Source organism: Callithrix jacchus, chromosome 22, assembly GCF_049354715.1.
Source record: "Callithrix jacchus isolate 240 chromosome 22, calJac240_pri, whole genome shotgun sequence".
Lineage (NCBI taxonomy): Eukaryota > Metazoa > Chordata > Mammalia > Primates > Cebidae > Callithrix > Callithrix jacchus.
The window spans coordinates 46,912,616-46,934,443 of NC_133523.1; the positions used below are offsets into that span (position 1 = coordinate 46,912,616).

At 47.9% G+C, this 21,828-nt stretch overlaps 1 long non-coding RNA gene across 1 annotated transcript in view; it reads left to right on the forward strand.

Moving 5' to 3' along the window:
* Nucleotides 1–933: 933 nt before the first annotated feature.
* Nucleotides 934–21,828, forward strand: part of LOC103790072 (uncharacterized) — a 32,579-nt gene continuing 11,684 nt past the window's right edge. Inside the window, exons 1-6 of the long non-coding RNA XR_001908742.4 lie at nucleotides 934–1,396; nucleotides 5,508–5,640; nucleotides 7,064–7,110; nucleotides 7,816–7,938; nucleotides 10,463–10,588; nucleotides 13,528–13,654. This is a non-coding gene — a long non-coding RNA (uncharacterized LOC103790072). The remainder of the gene's footprint in view (nucleotides 1,397–5,507; nucleotides 5,641–7,063; nucleotides 7,111–7,815; nucleotides 7,939–10,462; nucleotides 10,589–13,527; nucleotides 13,655–21,828) is intronic.

Genomic DNA, 21,828 nt, shown 5'->3' on the forward strand with positions numbered 1-21,828 from the left:
TATTCAGTAACGTTTATGCATAGCCTGTGGTCTCTAGTGGAGGATGTTCGTGTGTACCACAGTGTATGTTCTTCAGCATCTTCGCTTCCATTTTGGATGCTTCCATAGAGACGGTGTGTCCTCGTGCTGGAACTCAAGGGAACCCGTGGCTCAAAATCCATTGCTCTTCTCTAGAAATCCAGCCCAATTCTCATGTTTATATGTAAGGTATGGCTAGCGGACATTACTTTTTCTCTTTGGGACAAATTCAGGATCATTGCCCTTTGACGAGCAAGGCTAACCTGCCGAGCCTCTGAAGCAATGAAGAAAAGATGGTCTTTTTAGGTGTTTATGTTCCTGATTCCTGAAAATGTGCAAACAGAACCAAAGATGCAGATGAATCCATCTTTATTTTGTGTCCAGTTTAACCTGGTCACGGGAAATTCCACAGTCGTGGAGCAAGAAGCTCCTATGCTGTGACACTGTAGAGGGCTGTGCTTTCTGTTGTTGGCAGGAAAAGGAGGCACATGCTTTTAGGTGGTTACTGTTTGAGAAAAGCAACACTGAAGTGACGCTGATGTCGGCAATACATTTGCAGAGCGTGCTGATAGTCAGACTTGGATGATGGGATTTTGTTTTTATGTTGTGTGGTGTTGTTTTTTTTTAAGACACTGTCTCTGTTGCCCAGGGTGGAGTAGGTGGCACTTCCAGCGAGATCTCCAGGGCTCAGGTGGTCCCCTCTGTTTTTTTTAATTTTTTGAGACCCTCTGTGTCTTCATTGCACAGGCTGGCGTGCAGTGGCAGGATCTCTCTCTGCTCACCGGAAGCTCCACTATCCAGGTTCCACGGATTCTGCCATCTCAGCCTGCCAAATAGTTGGGATTACAGGCACCTGCCATCACTCCCCGCCCGCCCCCCCCCCCAACCGGGAGATGGAGTTTTGCTCTTGTTGCCCAGGCTAGAGTGCAATGGCATGATCTTGTCTCACCGCTATCACCTGGGTTCAAGCAATTCCACTGCCTTCGCCTCCCAGGTAGCTGGGATTACAGGCACCCACTACCACATCCACCTTCTTTTTGTGTTTTTATTAGAGATGGGGTTTCACCATATTGGCCAGGCCGGTCTCGAATTCATAACCTCGGGTGATCCACTAACCTTGGCCTTCCAAGGTGCTGGGATTACAGGCGTGTGAGCTACCACGCCTAGCCTCAAGTTGTCCTCTTACGTCAGACTAGACCTTGGTCTAGTGGAGGGTGTTTGTGTGGGCCAAAATGTATATTCTTCAACATCTTAGATTCCATTTTGGTTGTTCCCATCAGGACTGTGTGTCCCTGTGCTGAAGCTCAAGTGAACGCTTGGCTCAACATCCATTGCTGTCCTCTAGAAATCCGGCCCAATTCTCATGCTTACATGTAAGGTATGTCTAGGTGACATTGCTTTTTCTCTTTGGGGACACAACTCAGAAAGATTGCCTTCTGATGAACAAGGCTAACCTGCTGAGCCTTTGAAGTAAGGAACTAGAGATGGTCCCTGTAGGGGTTTATGTTCTGGCTTCTACAAAATGTGCAAACAGGGTCAATAAATGCATGTTTATTTTTGTGTTCATTTTAACCTGGTGAAGGGAAATTCCCACAAATACCCTGGAGTCCTGGAGCAAGATGATCGCAGGCTGTGACCCTCTAAAGGGAGGTGCTTTCTGTTGTCTGGAAAGAAAGAGACGCCTTCCCTTTAGAGAGTTACCGTTTGAGAAAAGCAACGTTGAAGTTGATGCTGAATTTTATAATACATTTGCAGAGCATGCCTATAATCAGACTTGATGTTGAGATTCTGTTTTGTTGTTGTTTTCTAAGACAGAGTCTGTGTTGCCCAGGCTGGAGTAGAATGGCACTTTTTTTTTTTTTTTTTTTTTATAAAGACGGGGTTTCACCGTGTTGGTCTGGCTGGTCTTGAACTCCCGACCTCAGGTGATCTGCCCGCCTTGGCCTCCAAAGTGCTTGGATTACAGGCGTGAGCCACCACTCCCGGCCCTACAGTGGCACTTTCAACCTACGCCTCTTGTGCTCAAATGGTCCTCTTTTTGGGGGCAGAGTCTTAGCTCTGTGACCGAGCCTGGAGTGCGGTGGCGTGATCTTGGTCATTGCAATGTTCGCCTCCCGGGTTCAAGTGATTTTCCTGCCTCAGCTTCTTGAGTAGCTGGGAATACAGGCACCTGAATACTATATGTATTTTTGTTATTTATTTATTTATTTTTGAGATGGAGTCTCAGTGCCACCCAGGCTGGAGGCCGGTGGCACGATCCCGGCTGACTGCAACCTCTGCTTCTCAGATTCAATTAATTCTCCTGCCTCAACCACCAGAGTAGGTGCAATTACAAGCACCCATCACCATGCCCAGCTGCTTTTTGTATTTTTGTTTGTTTGCGTAGCAGAGACTGGGTTTCACCATCTTGGCCAGGCTAATCTCACACCGCTGACCTCAAATAAGCTACTCACCTGGGCTTCTCAAAGCGTTGAAAACGCAGGTGTGAGCCACTGCCGTCAACAACTTTTACTCTATGGAAATTACTTTTGCTCTGGTTTATAGAACCTCCCTTGGGGTCAGGTAGACTTGGAGAAAATCCCAGTGTCCCTTGAAGAAGGGGTGCGGACTGCTTATCGAGAGCACAGAGGTGGAATGCATGGAGTTTCAGGGTTTATTGGGTAAAGGAAGCTGAAATCTGGGGTACATGAGATGGGGTTCTCACTATACTGCCCAGGCTAAACTAGGCATAGTTCCTTCTGCCTCTGCCCCTCCCCATTTTTGGTAGCCGGGAACACGTGAATATTAACCCATGCATTGTTCTTCAGTTCATGCCTTACCCCCCCCCCCGTTAAATCTATATTTTAGATGAACAATCTATTTGAAATGTAGTTGATGAAGAAATGATTTGCTGTTTAGGTATGGATGAAGTCCTGCTCTGTCGCCAGGCTGGAGTGCAATGGAGTGATCCCTGCTTATTGCAACTTAGGCCTCCCAGGTTCAAGCAACTCTCCTGCCTCAGGCTTCCAAGTAGCTGAAACTGCAGGTGCTTGCCACCGTGCCCAGCTAATGATTGTATTTTCAGTAGTGACAGGGTTTTGCCATGTTGGCCAGGATGGTTTCGATCTCTTGACCTCGTGATTCACCCATTTCCGCCTCTTAGAGTGCTGGGATTATAGTCAGCAGCCACAGAACCCAGTCAGATGTTTTGTATTTTTAGTACAGTTGGAATTTCGCCACGTTAACCAGGCTGGTTTTGAACTCCTGACCTCAGGTCATGCATCCCCCTTTGCTTTCCAAAAATGCGGCGATTACAGGGGTGAGCCTTTGTGCCTGGCCTTGTGTATTTCTGTTCAACATTTATTCAGAAACCTTTATGCCTAGCCTGTGGTGTATACTGGAGGATGTTTGTGTGTACAGCAATGTAGATTCTTCAACATCTTAGATTCCATTATGGATGCTTCCATAGAGACGGTGTGCCCTGTGCTGGAATGCAAATGCACACTTGGCTCAAAAGCCATTGCTCTTTCTGGAAATTCTGCCCAATTCTCATGGTTAAAGATAAGGTATGTCTAGTGGGCATTACTTTTTCTTTTTGGAAACGAAACTTGGGAGCATTGCCCTTTGATGAGTAAGGCTAATGTGCTGAGCCTTTGAACTAATGAAAAAAAGATGGTCCCTTTAGGTATTCATGTTCTGGGTTCCAGAAAACTTGCAAACAGCACCAAAGATGCAAATGAATGCATCTTTATTTTTCATTCCATTTTAACCTGGTCAGGGGAAATTCCCACAAAATCCCAGAGTGCTGGAGCAAGAAGATCTCATGCTGTGACCCTCTAAACGGAAGTGCTTTCTGTCCTCTGAGACAAAAACAAAGGCCTTCCCTTTAGAGTGTTACCATTTGAGAAAAGCAACGTTGAAGTCGATGCTGATATTGGGAATACATTTGCAGAGCATGCCTGTAGTCAGACTTGGGTGATGTTGAGGTTTTGTTTTGTTTTTGTTTTCTAAGAGACGGTCTGTGTTGCCCAGACGGGAGTATAGTGGCACTTCCAACCTGTGTCTCTTCAGCTCTAATAGTCCTTTTTTTTCTGAACAGAATCTTGCTCTGTGACCCGGGCTGGAACGCAGTGCCAGGGCTTGGCTCACTGCAACCTCTGCCTCCTGCGGTCAGGAGCTCCTGTCTCAACATTCCAAGTATCTGGGATTACAATCACTCAGTGCAACACCTGGCTAATATTTGTAGGTTTTTTTGTGATTCATTTATTTATTTTGGAGTCGGAGTATCGCCGTCGCCCAGGCTGCGTAGCAGTGGCATGATCCTGGCTGACTGCAAACTCTGAATTCTCCTGCCTCAACCTCCAGAGTAGCTGGGATTACAGGCACCTGCCACCAAGCCCAGCTACTTTTTAAAATTAATTTTTTAGTTTTAGTGGAGATTGGTTTTTACGCTATTGGCCAGACTGGTCTCAAATCCCTGACCCCATGAGAACCACTTGCCTTGGCCTCCCAAACTGCTGAGAATACAGGTGTGAGCCAATGCACGTGGCCATCAACACCTTTAACTCCATGGAAATTACTGTGGCAATGGTTTATACAACCTTGGGGTCAGGTAGAGTTGGAGGGGACCTCAGTTTCCCTTGAAGAAGGGATGTGGACTGCTTATCAAGAGCACAGAGGTGGAATGCATAGACTTTTAGTGTTTATTGGGTAAATGAAGTTGAAATCTTGAGTGCCTGATCAGGAGATAAATGCATGAGACCGGGGTCTCAGTATGCTGCCCAGGGTAAACTAGGGTTTAGGTCATCCTGCCTATTATGCCCCTCCCATGTACATGGGAACACGTGAATACTAACCCATGCACAGGCAACAAGAAAAGAAGGACTGTTCTTTGGTTTACACCCCACTCCCAGTTCAATTTGTGTTTTAGATAAACATTGTATTTGAGATATGCTTGAATATCAAATGATTTCCTGTTTCGGAGTGGATGATATCTTGCTGTCACCAGGCTGGAGTGCAATGGTGTGATCTCAGCTTACTGCAGCCTGTGCCTCCCAGGTTCAAGCGATTCTCTTGCCTCACCCTACAGAGTAGCTGAATCTAGAGGCACACACCACCAAAGCCAGCTAATTTTTGTATTTTAGTAGAGATGGAGTTTCACCATGTTGGCCAGGATGGTCTCGATCTCTCGACCTCATGATTGGCCCACCTTGTCCTCCCAAAGTGCTGGGATTACAGGCGTGAGCCACTGCACCTGGCCAAATTTTCTGTATTTTTAGTAGACTCTGGGTTTCCTCATGTTAACCAGGCTGGTTTTGAACTCCTGACCTCAGGTGATGCGTCACCCTCTGCCTTCCAATTGTGGCATAAGCTGGATTGCAGGCATAAGCCAGCGTGCCCGGCCTTGTATATTTCTAGTCAACATTTGAATAGAAACTTTTATGCCTAGCCTGTGGTCTATACTGGCGGATGTTTGTGTGTACAACAATGTATACTCTTCAACGTCTTAGATTCCATTTTGGATGTGTCCGGATGCTTCCATAGGGACAGTGTGTCCCTGTGCTGGAACTCAAGTGAACACTTGGCTCAAAATCCATTGCTCTTTTCTGGAAATCCTTCCCAATTCTCATGGATAAAAGTAAGGTAAGTCTAGTGGGCACTGCTTTTTCTCTTTGGGGACAAAACTCAGAAAGATTGCCCCTAAATACAAAGTCCTTTTAGGGGTTTATGTTCTAGATTCCAGAAAACATGCAAACATGGCCATTAAATGCATCTGTAGTTTTGTGTCCATTTTCACCTGGGCAAAGGAAATTCCAACAAAAATCCCAGAGTGCTGGAGCAAGAAGATCCCATGCTGTGACCCTCTAAAGGGAGGTGCTTTCTGTTGTCTGGAAAGAAAGAGACGCCTTCCCTTTAGAGTGTTACCGTTTGAGAAAAGCAACGTTGACGTTGATTCTGAACTTGGTGATACATTTGCAGAGCACGCCTGTAGTCAGACTTGGATGATGTTGAGGTTCTGTTGTTTTTGTTTTCTAAGACATGGTGTCTGTTTCCCAGGCTGGAGTCCAGTGGCACTTCCAACCTAGGTCTCTTGTGCTCACATGGGCCTCTTTTTTGGGGCAGTCTTGGCTCTGTGACCGAGCCTGGAGTGTGGTGGTGTGATCTTAGTACATTGCAACCTCCCTCCTCCCGGGTTCAAGTGATTCTCCTGCCTCAGCTTCTTGAGTAGCTGGGAATACAGGCATCTGAAACGCCCAGCTAATATTTACATTTTATTTATTTGTTTATTTTTGAGACAGTCTCTCACTGTCGCTTAGGGTGGAGAGCAGTGGTACGATGCCGGCTGACTCCAGCCTCTGCTTCTTAGGTTCAATTAATCCTCCTGCCTCAACCACCTGAGTAGCTGAAATTACAAGCGCGCCTCACCATCCCCGGCTACTTTTTGCAGTGTTCTTTGTTTGTTTAGTAGAGACTGGGTTTTGCCATGTTTCCCAGGCTGGTCAAACCCCTTACCTCAAGTAAGCTGCTCGCCTTGGCTTCCCAAAGTGTTGGAAATACAGGTGTGACCCACTGTTCGTGGCCGTAACACCTTTTACTCGATGGAAATTATTCTAGCCCTGGTTGGCGGGGACCTCCGTGTCCCTTGAATATGGGATGTGGACGGCTTAGCAAGAGCACAGAGTGGAATGGATGGGGTTTCAGTGTTTTTTGGGTAAATGAAACTGAAATCTTGGGTACCTGATCAGGAGATAAATGCATGAAACGGGGGTCTTACCATGCTGCCCAGGCTAAAGTGAGTTTCGATTCTCCTGCCTCTGGCCCTCCCCTGTTTTAGGTGGCTGGAAACACATGTGAATAGTAACCCATGCAAGGCAAGAAGAAAGGAAGGACTGACTGCTCTTTGGTTCATGCCCCCACCCCAGTTAAATTTGTATTATAGATTACAATGTGTCTGAGATGTAGGCGAACAGTTGATTTCCTGTTTAGGTGTGGACAAAGTCTCGCTCTGTTGCCAGGCTAGAGTGCAATGGGGGGATCTCAGCTTATTGCAACCTCTGCCTCCCAGGTTCAAGTGATCCTCCTGCCTCAGCCTCCGAGCAGCTGAAACTACAGGTATGTACCACCATGCCCAGCTCATGATGGTATTTTTTTTTTTTTTTTTTTTTTTGAGACGGATTTTTGCTCTTGTTACCCAGGCTGGAGTGCAATGGCGCGATCTCGGCTCACCGCAACCTCCGCCTCCTGGGTTCAGGCAATTCTCCTGCCTCAGCCTCCCGAATAGCTGGGATTATAGGCACGCACCACCATGCCCAGCTAATTTTCTGTATTTTTAGTAGAGACGGGGTTTCACCATGCTGACCAGGATGGTCTTGATCTCTTGACCTCGTGATCCACCCGCCTCGGCCTCCCAAAGTGCTGGGATTACAGGCTTGAGACACCGCGCCCGGCCCATGATGGTATTTTTAGTAGAGACGGGATTACAGAATGTTGGCCGGGATGGTCTCGATGTCTTGACCTCGTGATTCACCCACCTTGGCCTCCTAAAGTGCTTTGATTATAGTTATCAGACACCGAGCCTGGCCCCTTTTTTTGTATTTTTAGTAGAGGCGGGGTTTCGCCATATTAACCAGGCTGGTTTTGAACTCCTGACCTTAGTTGATGCATCTGCCTCTGCTTTCCAAAATGCAGCAATCATATCATGCCCAGCCTCGTGTATTTCTGTTCAAAATTTATTCAGAAAGAAACATTTATGCTATCCTGTGATCTATAGTGGAGGACGTTTGTGTGTAGGATAATGCATATTCTTCAACAATCTAGATTTCCTTTTGGATGCTTCCATAGAGACGGTACATCCCTGCGCTGGAACCCAAGTGCACACTTGGCTCAGAAGCCATTGCTCTTTTCTGGAAATCCTGCCCACTTATCGTGGTTAAAGATAAGGTATGTGTAGTGGGTATTACCTTTTCTCTTTGGGAACAAAACTCAGGTGCATTGCACTCTGATGAGCAAGGCTAGCGTGCTGAGCCTTTGAAGCAACAAAGAAAAGATGGTCCTTTTAGATGTTTCTGTTCTGGATTCTGGAAAATACGCAAACAGGGCCAAAGATGCAGATGAATGCATCCTTATTTTTATGGCCGGTTTAACATGGTCAAGGAAAATTCCAAGGAAAAAACCCAGAAACCCAGAACAATGGAGCAAGAAGCTCCTGTGGTGTGGCACTCCAGAGGGATGTTATGTGTTGTCTTTTTTTTTTTTTTTTTTTTTGAGACGGAGTTTCGCTCTCGTTACCCAGGCTGGAGTGCAATGGCGCGATCTCGGCTCACTGCAACCTCCTCCTCCTGGGTCAAGCAATTCTCCTGCCTCAGCCTCTCAGGTAGCTGGGATTACAGGCACCCACCACCACGCCCAACTACTTTTTGTGTTGTTAGTATAGATGGGGTTTCACTGTGTTGGCGAGGCTGGTTTCAAAGTCACAACCTCAGGTGATCCACCATCTTTGTCCTTCCAAAGTGCTGGGATTACAGGTGTGAGCCATGCCTAGCCTCAAGTGGTCCTCTTGAGTCGGCCTAGACTGTGGTCAATGCTGGAGGATGATGGTGTGTGTGACAATGTATATTCTTGAACATCTTAGATTACATTTTGGTTTCTCCCATTGGGACTGTGTGTGCCCGTGTGGAGCTCAAGTGAACACTTGGCTCAACATCCATTGCTGTTCTCTAGAAATCCAGCCCAATTCTCTTGGTTAATGGTAAGGTATGTCTCAGTGGCATTGCTCTTGGGGACAAAACTCAGAAAGATTGGCTTCTGATGAACAACTCGAACCTGCTGAGCCTTTAAAGCAAGCAACTAGAGCGGGTCCTTTCAGGGGCTGATGTTCTGGATTCTAGAAAACATGCAAACCAGGCCGATAAACGTATCTTAATTTTGTGTCCATTTTAACCTGGTGAAGGGAAATTTCAACAAAACCCTGAGAGTGCTGGAGCAAGGTCTCATGCTGTGACCCTCCAAAGGGAGGTGCTTTCTGTTGTCCAAAAGAAAGAACGCCTTCCCTTTAGAGCGTTACCGTTTGAGAAGAGCAACGTTGAAGTTGAAGCTGATCTCGGTAATACATGTGCAGGGCACGCTTAGAGTCAGACATGGACGATGTCGAGGTGCTGTGTTGGTCTTGTTTTCTAAGACCGGGTCTGTGTTGCCCAGGCTGGGGTACAGTGGCACTTCCAACCTCGGTCTCTTGGCCTCAGATAGTCCTTTTTTTTCAGACAGAGTCTTGCTCTGTGATCTAGGCTGGAATGTAGTGCCAGGACTCTGCTCACTACAACCTCTGCCTCTGGGTTCTAGTGATTTTCCTATCTCAGCATTCCAGGTAGCTGGGATTTCAGGCACCCACCCCAACACCTGGCTAGTATTTGTAGTTCTTTTAATAATTTCATTTAAAAAATTTATTTATTTATTTTTATTTATTTTTTGAGAAGGAGTTTCGGTCTTGTTACCCAGGCTGGAGTGCAATGGCGCAATCTCGGCTCACCGCAACCTCTGCCTCCTGGGTTCAGGCAATTCTCCTGCCTCAGCCTCCCGAGTAGCTGGGATTACAGGCACGTGCCACTATGCCCAGCTAAATTTTTGTATTTTTAGTAGAGACAAGGTTTCACCATGTTGACCAGGATGGTCTCGATCTCTTGACTTCACGATCCACCCGCCTCGGCCTCCCAAAGTGTTTGGGGTTACAGGCGTGAGCCACCACGCCCGGCCGCTAATTTCATTTATTTATTTATTTTTGAGACAGAGTCATGCCATTGCCCAGGCTGGAGGGCAGTGGCATGGTTCCCGCAGACTGCAACCTCTGCTTCTCAGGTTCAATTAATTCTCCTTCCTCAACCTCCAAAGTAGTGTGCATTACAGGTGCCTGCCACCATGTCCAGCTACTTTTTTTTTTTTTTTAACGCAGACTGGTTTTTACCCTGTTGGCCAGGCTGCTCTCAAATCCCTGACCTCACAGGAGCCACTTTCCTTGGCCTGCAGTGGTGAGCATACAAGAGTGAGCCACCGCTCATGACCTTCAACACTTTTTACTCCATGTAAATTATTCTGGCACAGGCTTCTAGAAAGTTCACTTGGGGTCAGGTAGACGGGAGGGGACCTCAGCGTCCCTTGAAGAAGGGATGTGAACTGCTTAGAAAGACCACAGACGTGGAATGCATGGGGTTTTAGTGTTTATTGGGTAAATGAAGCTGAAATCTCAGGTGTGTAACCAGGAGATAAATGCATGAGTTGGGAGCCTCAGTATGCTGCCCAGGCTAAGCTGGGCTTAGATCCTCCTGCCTCTGCTCCTCTCCCGGTTTTGGTAGTCGGGAAGACATGTGACTATTAACCGATGCACAGGGAAGATGAAACCCCCACTTACATTTATTTTTAGATAAACAGTGTATTTGAGATGTACTTGAACAACAAATGATTTGCTGTATAGGTGTGGACGAAGTCGCGCTCTGTCACCCGGCTGGAGTCCAGTGGTGCGATCTCAGCTAATTGCAACCTCCGCCTCCCAGGTTCACGTGCTCCTCCTGTGTAGCCTCCCGAGCAGCTGAAACTACAGGTGCGCACCACCACGCCCAGCTCATTTTTGTATTCTAGTAGAGATGGGGTTTCACCATGTTGCCCAGGAAGGTCTATGTCTGTTGACTAGTTGAAGTTTGGCTTCCCAGGGTGCTGGGATTACCATCACCAGCCACCGACTCTGGCCATATTTTTTGTATTTTTAGTAGAGGGGGTTTCGCTATTTTAACCAGGCTGGTTTAGAGCTTTTGACCTCAAGTGATACGTCCGCCTCTGCCTTCCAAAATGCGGTGATTACAGGTGTGAGCCACCGTGCCCACCCTAGTTTATTCTGTTCAAAATCTATTCTGTAACTTTTAGGCCTAGCCTGTGGTCTGCACTGAAGGATGTTTGTGTGTACAGCCATGTAGATTCTTCACCATCTTAGATTCCATTTTGGATGCTTCCATTGAGATGGTGTGTCCGTGTACTGGAGCTGAAGTCAACCCTTGACTCAAAATCCACCGCTGTTCTCTAGAAATCCAGCCAATGTTCATGGTTAAATAGAAGGTATATGTAGTAGGCATCATTTTTTTTGGGGGGGAACAGAATTCAGGAGCATCACCCTTTACCGAACAAGGCTAACCTGCTGAGCCTTTGAAGCAACGAACAGAAGATGGGACTGTTAGGTGTTTACGGTCTGCATTCCGGAAAATGTGCGAACAGGGCCAGAGATGTAGATGAATGCATCTTTCTCTTTGTGTCCAGTGGCCCAGGCTGGGGTGGGCGACACTTCCATCGAGATCTCTAGGGTTCCAGTGGTCCTTTCTTTTCTTTTTCGAGACCCACTGTGGCTCCGTGGCCCAGGCTGGAGTGCAGTAGCAGGATCTCTACTCACTGGAAACTCCACCTTCCAGGTTCTAGGGATTCTGCCACCTCTGCCTCCCAAATAGTTGGGAATACAGATACTTGCCATCACTCCCTGCTAATTTATTTTTTTTTCTGAGACAGAGTTTTGCTCTTGTTGTCCAGGCTACAGTGCAGTGGCGTGATCTTGTCTCACTGCTACCTCTGCCACCCGGGTCCAAGCACTTCTCCTACTGTAGCTTCCCAGGTAGCTGGTATTGCAAGCACCCAGCCACACCCACCTACTTTTTGTGTTTTTACTGTAGATGGGGTTTCACCATGTTGGCCAGGCTGGTCTTGAATTCATAACCTCAGGTGATCCACTAACCTTGGCCTTCCAAAGTCCTGGGATTACAGGTCTATAAGCCCCGTGCCTAGCCTCAAGTGGTCCTCTTGAGTCAGCCTAGACGGTGATCTATGCTGGAGGATGTTCGTCTGTGGAAAATGTATGTTCTTCAACATCTTAGATTCTATTTTGGTAGCTCCCATCAGGACTGTGTGTCCCTGTACCTGGCTCAACATCCATTGCTGTTCTCTAGAAATCCAGCCCAGTTCTCTGGGGTAAGGATGACGTATGCCTAGTTGGCATTGCTTTTCTCTTTGAGGACAAAACTCAGAAAGATTGCCCCCTGATTACAAGGGTGACCTGCTGAGCCTTTGAAGCAAGGAACTAGAGATGGTGATTTTTAGGGTTTTATATTCTGGATTCCAGAAAACATGCAAACAGGGCAACTAAATGCATCTTTATATTTGTGTCCATTTTCACCCGGTCAAGGGAAATTCCAACAAAAATCCCAGAGTGCTAGAGGAAGAAGATCTCATGCTGTGACCCTCTAAAGGGAGGTGCTTTCTGTTGTCTGGAAAGAAAGAGACGCCTTCCCTTTAGAGTGTTACCGTTTGAGAAAAGCAACGTTGAAGCTGATGCCGAATTTTATAATACATTTGCAGAGCACGCCTGTAGTCAGACTTGATGTCGAGGTTCTGTTTTGTTTTTGTTTTATAAGACAGGGTCTGTGTTGCCCAGGCTCGAGTACAACGTGTTTTTGTTTGTTTTTTGTTTTGTTTTGTTTTTTTTTTGAGACGGAGTTTCGCTCTTGTTACCCAGGCTGGAGTGCAATGGCGCGATCTCGGCTCACCACAACCTCCGCCTCCTGGGTTTAGGCAATTCTCCTGCCTCAGCCTCCTGAGTAGCTGGGATTACAGGCACGCGCCACCATGCCCAGCTAATTTTTGTATTTTTAGTAGAGACGGGGTTTCACCATGTTGACCAGGATTGTCTCGATCTCTTGACCTCGTGATCCACCCGACTCGGCCTCCCAAAGTGCTGGGATTACAGGCTTGAGCCACCGTGCCCGGCCTTGTTTTTTATTTATTTATTTTTGACATGAAGTTTCGCTGCCACCATCCCGGGTGACTGCAACCTCCGCTTCCCAGGTTCAATTAATCCTCCTGCCTCAACCGCCCGAGTAGGTGAAATCATAAGTGCCCATCACCACACCCGGCTACTTTTTGTATTTTGTTCATTCATTTGTGCAGCAGAGACTGGGTTTCACCACGTTGGCCAGGCTGGTCTCAAACCTCTGACCTCAAGTGAGCCACTCACCTCAGCTCCGCAAAGTGTTGAAGATGCAGGTGTGAGCCACTTCTCATGGCCATCAACACCTTTTACTGCATGGAAATTATTCTGGCACTGGTTTTTGGAACCTCACTTTGGGGTCAGGTAGAGTTGGAGAAGTCCTCAGTGTCCCTTGAAGAAAGGATGTGAGAATTTGCAAGAGCAGAGAGGTGGAATGCATGGGGGTGCAGTGTTTATTGGGTAAATGAAGCCGAAATCTTTGGTGAGTGACCAGGATATAAATGTGTGAAATGGGGGTCTCACTATGGTGCCCAGACTAAACTAGGGTTAGATCCTCCTGCCTCTGTCCCTCCCCATTTTTGATAGCTGGGAACACATGTATGTGAATATTAACTCATGCACAGGTAGAAAAATGTAAGGACTGTTCTTTGGTTCGTGCCCCACCCTCACTTAAATTTATATTTTAGATAAACAGTATGTTTGAGATGTCCTTGAACAACAAATGATTTTCTGTTTAGGTGTGGAGGAAATCTCACTCTGTCGCCAGGCTAGAGTGCAATGGCGTGATTGCAGCTCACTGCAACCTCTGCCTCCCAGGTTCAAACGATCCTCCTGCCTAAGCCTCCTGAGTAGCTGAAACTACAGGTATGTGCCCAGCTAATGACTGTATTTTTAATAGAGATGGTGTTTCACCATATTGGCCAGGATGGTCTCGATCTCTTGACCCTGTGATTAACCCACCTGGGCTTCCTGAAGTGCTTGGATTATAGTCATCAGCCAGTGAGCCTGGCCAATTTTTTTGTGTTTTTAATATAGAAAGGGTTTCGCCATGTTAACCAGGGTGGTGTTGAACTCCTGACCCCAGGTGATGCATTCGCCTCTGCTTTCCAAAACATGACAATTACAGGCAACCTCTGCTTCTCAGGTTTGCTTAATTCTCCTGTCTCAACCCCTAGAGTAGCTGGAGTTACTGGCACCCACTACCATACCCAGCTACCTCTGTGGTTCTTTTTTTTTTTTTTTTAAGTGGAAACTCAGTTTTACCCTGTTGGCCAAGCTGGTCTCAAACTCCTGATCTCAAGTGAATCGCTCACCTCGGCCTCTCAAAATGCTGAGAATACAGGTGTGAGCCACCACCCATGGCCATCAACACCTTTTACTTCATGGAAATTATTCTGGCATTAGTTTATAGAACCTCACTTGGGGTCAGGTAGAGTTGGAGGGGACCTCAGTGTCCCTCGAAGAAGGGATGTGGACTGCTTCGCAAGAGCACAGAGGAGGAATGCATGCGTTTTAGTATTTGATTGGGTAAATGAAGCTGAAATCTTGGGTTCGTGACCAGGAGATAAATGCATGAGCCAGGGTCTCAGTATGATGCTCAGGCTTAAACTAGGGGTTAGATCCTCCTCCCTCCGCCCCTTCCTCCTTTTGGTAGATTGGGACACATGTGAATATTAACTGATGCACAGGAAGGAAGAAAGAAAGAAAACGGTTTTCTGGTCCATGCCCCACCCCAGTTAAATTTCTATATTCGGTCCTCCTGTCACAGCCTCCTGAGTAGCTGAAACCGCAGGTGAGGGCCACCATGCCCAGCGTAAAGATTGTATTTTTCACAGAGCCAGGGTTTCCACCATGTTGACCAGGATAGTCTCCATCTCTTGACCTTGTGATTCACCCATTCGGCCTCCCGAAGTGCTGGGAGTATAGGCATGAGCCATGAGCCACTGCACCTGGCCACATTTTTTGTTTTTTTAGTAGAGGTGGGTTTGTGTGTGTGTGTGTGTTAATCAGTTTAATTTTGAACTTCTGACCTCTGGTGATGTGTCTGCCCCTCCGTCTTCCAAAGTGTGGCCATTACAGGCGTAAGCCACTGTGCCCTGTGTGTAATTCTGTTCAAAATTTATTCAGTAACGTTTATGCGTGGCCTGTGGTCTGTACTGGAGGATGTTTGTGTGTACGACAGTGTATCTTCTTCAACATCTTAGCTTCCATTTTGGATGCTTCCATATAAACTGTGTGTCCCTGTGCTGGAACTCAAGTGAACTCTTGGCTCAAAATCCATTGCTGTTCTCTAGAAATCCAGGCCAATTCTCATGCTTACATATACAGCATGCCTAGTGGGCATTGCTTTTTCTCTTTGGGACAAAACTCAGGAGCATTGCCCTTTGATGAACAAGGCTGACCTGCTGAGCCTTTGAAGCAAGGAACTGGAGATGCTCATTTTAGTGGTTTATGTTCTGGATTCCAGAAAATATGCAAACACGGCCAGTAGATGCATCTGTATTTTGGTGTCCATTTTCACCTGGTCAAGGGAAATTCCAGCAAGAATCCCAGAGTGCTAGAGCAAGATCTCATGCTGTGACCCTCTAAAGGGAGGTGCTTTCTGTTGTCTGGAAAGAAAGAGACGCCTTCCCTTTAGAGTGTTACCGTTTGAGAAAAGCAACATTGAAGCTGATGCCGAATTTTATAATACATTTGCAGAGCACGCCTGTAGTCAGACTTGATGTCGAGCTTCTGTTTTGTTGTTGTTTTCTAAGACAGGGTCTGTGTTGCCCAGGCTCGAGTAGAGTGGCACCTCCAACCTGGATCTCTTGTGTTCAGATGGTTCTCTTTTTTTGGACAGAGGCTTACTCTGTGACCCAGGCTGTAGTGCAGTGCCAGGACCTTGCTCACTGCAACCTGTGCCTTCTGGGTTCAAGAGATTCTCCTGTCTCAGCTTTTGAAGTAGCTGGAATTTCAGGAGTCCACCACCGTATCTCGCTAATATTTGTAGTTTTTAAAATTATTTATTTATTTTTGAGATGGAGTCTCGCTGTCGCCCAAGCTGGAGGGCAGTGGCACGATCCCGGCTGACAGCAATCTCTGCTTCTCAGGTTCAATGAATTCTGCTGCCTCAATCTCCAGAGTTGCTGGAATTACCGGTGCCCGCCACCATGCCTAGCTACGTGTTGTATTTTTTGTTTGCTTGTTTTAGTGGATAGGGTTTCACCCTGTTGGCCAGACTGGTCTCAAACACCTGACCCCCAATGAGCCCCTCGCTTCGGCCTCCCAAAATGCTGAGAATGCAGGTGTGAACCACCATCCGTGGACAGTAACACCTCTCATTGACTCCATGGAAATTATTTTGGCAGTGGTGTATAGAATCTCACTTGGGGTCAGGCAGATTGGAGGGGACCCCAGTATCCCTTGAAGAAATGATGTGGAGTGCTTAGCAAGAGCATAGAGGTGGAATGCATGGGGTTTAGTGTTTGTTGGGTATATGAAGCTGAAATCTTGGGTGCGTGACCAGGAAATAAATCCATGAGACGGGGTTCTCAGTATGTTGCCCAGGCTAAGCTAGGGTTAGGGCCTCCTGCCTCTGCCCCTTCCCCATCCTTCATAGATGGGAACACATGTAAATATTAACCCATGCACAGGCAAGAAGAAAGGAAGGCCTGTCCTTGCTGTATGCCCACTCCCAATTACATTTGTATTTTGGATAAACAATGTATTTCAGATATACTTGAACAACAAATGATTTGCTGTTTAGGATTGGACGAAATCTTTCCCTGTCGCCAGGCTGGAGGGCAATGGCATGATCTCAGCTCACTGCAACCTCTGCCTCCTAGGTTCAAGCAATTCTGCCTCAGCCTCCCGAGTAGCTGAAACTACAGGTGCGCACCACCATGCCCAGCTCATTTTTGTATTTTTAGTAGAGTTGGGGTTTCACCATGTTGGCCAGGATGGTCTTGATCTCTTGACCTCATGATCCACCCGCCTCGGCCTCCCAGAGTGCTGGGATTACAGGCGTGAGCCTATTTTTTTATTTTTTGAGACACACTCTCACTTTGTGGCTCAGGCTGGAGTGCAGTGGCAGGATCTTTGCTCACTAGAAACTCCACCTCCCAGGTTCATTGATTGTCCCACATCAGTCTGCCGAATACTTAACAATACAGGCGCCTGACATCACACCCTTTGAGACAGAGTCTCACTGTGTCACCAGGCTGGCATGCAGAGTCTTGATCTCGGCTCACTGCAACCTCCATCTCCCTGGTTCAAGCGATTCTCCTACCTCAGTCTCCTGAGTAGCTGGGATTACAGGAACCCATCACTATCCTCAGCTAATTTTTATACTTTTAATAGAGTACAAAATGTTGTCCAGGCTGATCTTGATCTCCAGTCCTCATTATTTGCTCGCCTTGTACTCCCAAAGCGACGAGATTACAGGTTCGAGCCACTGGGCCGGCTGGTGTTTTGTTTATTTGTTTGTTTTGATGGAGTCCGCTCTCTTGCCCAGGCTGAGGGCAATGGCTTGATCTCAGCTCATTGCATCCTTCGCCTCCTGGGTTCTAGCGATTCTTCCTCAGTCTTCCAGGTAGCTGGGATTACAGGTACCTACCACCACACCCAGCTAATTTTTGTGCTTTTAGTAGAGACAGGGTTTCACCATATTGGCTAGTCTGGTCTCAAACTCTTGGCCTCAGATGATCCACCTCCTTGGCCTCCCAAAGTGCTGGGAGTATGACCCACCATGTCTAGCTTCAAATGGTCCTCTTGAATCAGACTTTGGTTTATGCTGGAGGATGTTTACGTGTGAAAATATGTATTTTCTTTTGGTTGCTCCCATGAGGACTGGGTGTCCCTTTACTCGAACTCAAGTGAACACTTGCCTCAGTATCCATTGCTGTTCTCTAGAAATTCAGCCCAGTTCTCTTGGGTAACTAGAAGGCATGTCTAGTGGGCATTGCTTTTTCTCTTTGGGAACAAAACTCAGGAGGATTGCCCCCTAAGGAACAAGGCTGACCTGCTGAGCCTTTGAAGCAAGGAACTGGAGATGGTCCTTTTAGGGGTTTATGTTCTGGATTCCAGAAAACATGCAATCAGGGCCAATGAATGCATCTTTATTTTTTGCAATCATTTTAACCGGGTCAACGAAAATTTTAACAAGAAATCCACAGTGTTGAGCAAAAAGATCTCAGGCCGTGACCTCTAGAGGGAAGCACTTTCTGTTGTCTGAAGGGAAAGAAGATGCTTCCCTTTAGAGCGTTGCCGTTTGAGAAAAGCAACGTTGAAGTTGATGCTGACGTTGGTAATACATATGCAGGACACGCTTATAGTCAGATTTGGACCATGGTGGGGTTCTGATTTTGTTTTTTTGGGTTTCTTTTTCTAATACGAGGTCTCTCTTGCCCAGGCTGGAGTGCAGTGGATGATCTTGGTTCACTACAACCTTTGCTTCCCAGGTTCCAGCGATTCTCCTGCCCCAGCCTCCCGAGTATCTGTGACTACAGATGCCCAGCACCACACCCAGCTAATTTTTATATTTTTAGTAGCGACAAGGTTTTGGCAAGTTGGCCAGGCTGGTTTCGAACTCCTAAGCTCAGATGGTCTGCCTGCCTTGGCCTTCCAAAGTGCTGAGATTACAGGCGTGAGCCACAACGCCCGGCCCATTCGTCTCTTTAGTTTAATCTGCTCGTCCCTGACGCTGAAAATCTTTTCTCTCCGACAACTTGTCATTATTTCTCGGAATAGACCTGCTTTCTCTGAAGGAAGGCTGCAGTTGATTCAGCCCTCACCCACTCATGCCAACCCTAGTCAGTTTTTCAGACTACAGCTGCACTGTTTACCCTCTTGCCTTTGGGTAAGCATTCCAGACCATTCCAACAGGCAAAATGTCGCATCTAAATGCCAGGTGCTTAGTTAGATGTCGAATGTTCGCTTTGGCTAATGTAAGAAATAAACTTGTAGACTTGATGAATCTCAGCCACCGTGATAAATGTCTCATGAAACAAAACCACAGACATTTTTACAAAACCTTGAGGAGCCTAGAAGTGGCTCTTTAGTAAAAGATGGAGTTTGAGACCAGCCTGGACAACATGGTGAAACCCCGTCTCTACTAAAAACACAAACTACCTGGGTGTGGCGGTGGGCACCTGTAATCCCTGCTACTTGGGAGGCTGAGGCAGGAGAATCGCTTTAACCCAGGGAGTGGACGTTGTGGTGAGCCGAGATCGCGTCATTGCACTTTAGCCTGGGCAACAGGAGTGAGACCCCATCTCAAAAAAATAAAATAATAATAATAAATTTTTAAAAATAATAAAAATAATCAGGACAGGCGCGGTGGCTCATGCCTGTAATCCCAGTACTTTGGGAGGCCAAGGTGGGTGGGTTATGAGGTCAGGAGTTGGAGACCATCCTGGCCAAGATAGTGAAACACTGTCTCTACTGAAAATACAAAAATACAAGCGAGCGCAGTGGCGGTCCCCTGTAATCCCAGCTACTCGGGAGGCTGAGGCTGGAGAATTGCCGGAACCCAGGAGGCGGAGGTTGCAGTGAGCCGAGTTCGCGCCACTGCACTCTTCCCTGGGCAAAAGAGCAAGAATCCATCTCAAAAATAATAATAAAATAATCAGACTTCAGTGATGTTGAGGTTCTGTTTTGTTCTTGTTTTTTGTTGTTGTTGTTTATTTGAGGTGTTTTTTTTTTTTTTGAAGACAGTTTCTCTGTTGCCCAGGCTGGAGTGGCTGGCAGTTCCAACTCCATTTCTTGGGCTCAAGTGGTTCATTCCTCTGTCCTCTCTCCCTCTCCCTGGGCTCCCCTCCCCCTTCCCTCCCCCTCTTTCTCCCTTCCCTCTGTCTCCCTCCCCGTCCCCTTCCCTTCCCCTCCCGCCTCCCATTCCCTCCCTTCCTTGTCCCCCTTTCCCTCCCTCCCTCCCTCTCCCTCCCTCCCTCCCTCCCTTCCTTCCTTCCCTCCCTCCCTTCCCTTCCCCTCCCCTTTCCCTTCCTTCCTTCCCTTCCTTCCCTCCTTCCCTCTCTCCCTCCCTCCCTGCTTCCCTCCCTCCCTGCCTCCTTCTTTCCTTCCCTCCTTCCTCCCTTCCCTTCCCTCCTTCCTTCCTTCCTTCCCTCTCTCCCTCCTTCCTTCCCTACTTTCCCTTACCCTTCTCTCCTTCTTTCCTTCCTTCCCTCCCTCCCTCCTTCCTTCCTTCCCTCCCTTCCCTTCCCCTTTCCTCCTTCCTTCCTTCCCTCCCTCCCTCCCCCCTCCCTCCTTCCTAACTTTCTTCCCTCCCTCCTTCTTTCCCCCTTCCCTTCCCATTTCCTCCTTCCTTCCTTCCCTCCCTCCCTTCCTCCTTCCTAACCTCCCTCTCCCTCCCTCCTTCCTAACCTCCCTCTCCCTCCCTCCTTCCTTCCTCCCTTCCCTCCCTCCTTCCCTCCTTCCCTCCCTCCTTCCCTCCTTCCCTCCCTCCCCTCTTCCTTCCTTCCCTCCCTTCCTCCCTCCTTCCTAACCTCCCTCTCTCCCTCCCTCCTTCCTTTCCTCCTTCCTTCCTTCCCTCCCTCCCCCCTCCCTCCTTCCTAACTTCCTTCCCTCCCTTCCCTTCCCCTTTCCTCCTTCCTTCCCTCCCTCCCTCCCTCCCCACTCCCTCCTTCCTAACTTCCTTCCCTCCCTCCTTCCTTCCCCCTTCCCTTCCCATTTCCTCCTTCCTTCCTTCCCTCCCTCCCCCCTCCCTCCTTCCTAACTTCCTTCCCTCCCTCCTTCCTTCCCCCCTTCCCTTCCCATTTCCTCCTTCCTTCCTTCCTTCCCTCCCTCCCTTCCTCCTTCCTAACCTCCCTCTCCCTCCCTCCTTCCTTCCTCCCTTCCCTCCCTCCTTCCCTCCTTCCCTCCCTCCCCTCTTTCTTCCTTCCCTCCCTTCCTCCCTCCTTCCTAACCTCCCTCTCTCCCTCCCTCCTTCCTTTCCTCCTTCCTTCCTTCCCCCCTCCCTCCTTCCCTCTCTTCCTTCCTTCCTTCGTTTTTTTTTTTTTTTAAGACGAAGTTTCGCTCTTGTTACCCAGGCTGGAGTGCAATGGCGCGATCTCAGCTCACCGCAACCTCCACCTCCTGGGTTCAGGCAATTCTCCTGCCTCAGCTTCCTGAGTAGCTGGGATTACAGGCACGCGTTCAGCTAATTTTTTGTATTTTTAGTAGAGACGGGGTTTCACCATGTTGACCAGGATGGTCTTGATCTCTTGACCTCGTGATCCACCCCTTCGGCCTCCCAAAGTGCTGGGATCACAGGCTTGAGCCACTGCCCCCGGCCCCTTCCTTCCTTCTTTTCGTTGCACTCTCGCTGTGTTGCTCAGGCTGGAGTGCAGTGGCAGGATCTCTGCTCACCAGAAAGTCTGCCTTCTGGGTTCCAGTAGTTCTCCTCTATCAGCCTGCCGAATAGTTGGAAATACAGGCAGTCACCATCACATATGTACGTATATATGGATGTGTGTGTGCAGGAGTTTTGTCATCGTTGCCCAGGCTGGACTGCAATGGCACGACCTCAGCTCACTACAACCCCCACTTTATGGGTTAAAACAATTCTCCTGCCTCAGCCTCCCAGGTAGCTGAGATTACAAGCTCCCACTGAGCTCCCACACATAGCCAATTTTTGTGTTTTAAGGTCTGACAGGGCTTCACCAAGTTGTCCGGGCTGGTCTCAAACTCCAGGCCTCAGGTGATTGGCCTGCCCTGGACTCCCAAAATACTGGGGTAACAGGCATGAGCCACGTGCCTAGCGGTCCTCTTGAGTCAGCCTAGACTGTGCTCTGCGCTGGAGGCTGTGTGTGTGTGACAATGCATATTCTTCAACATCTTAGATTCCATTGTGGTTGCTCGCACTGAGACTGTGTGTCCTTCTGCTGGACTCAAGAGGACACTTGGCTCAACATCCATTGCTGTTCTCTAGAAATTCAGCCCAGTTCTCATGGTTAAAGATAAGGCATGTCTAGTGAGTGTTGATTTTTCTCTTTGAGAACAAAACTCAGGAGGATTGCCCCTTGATGAACAAGGCTGACCTGCTGAGCCTTTGAAGCAAGGAA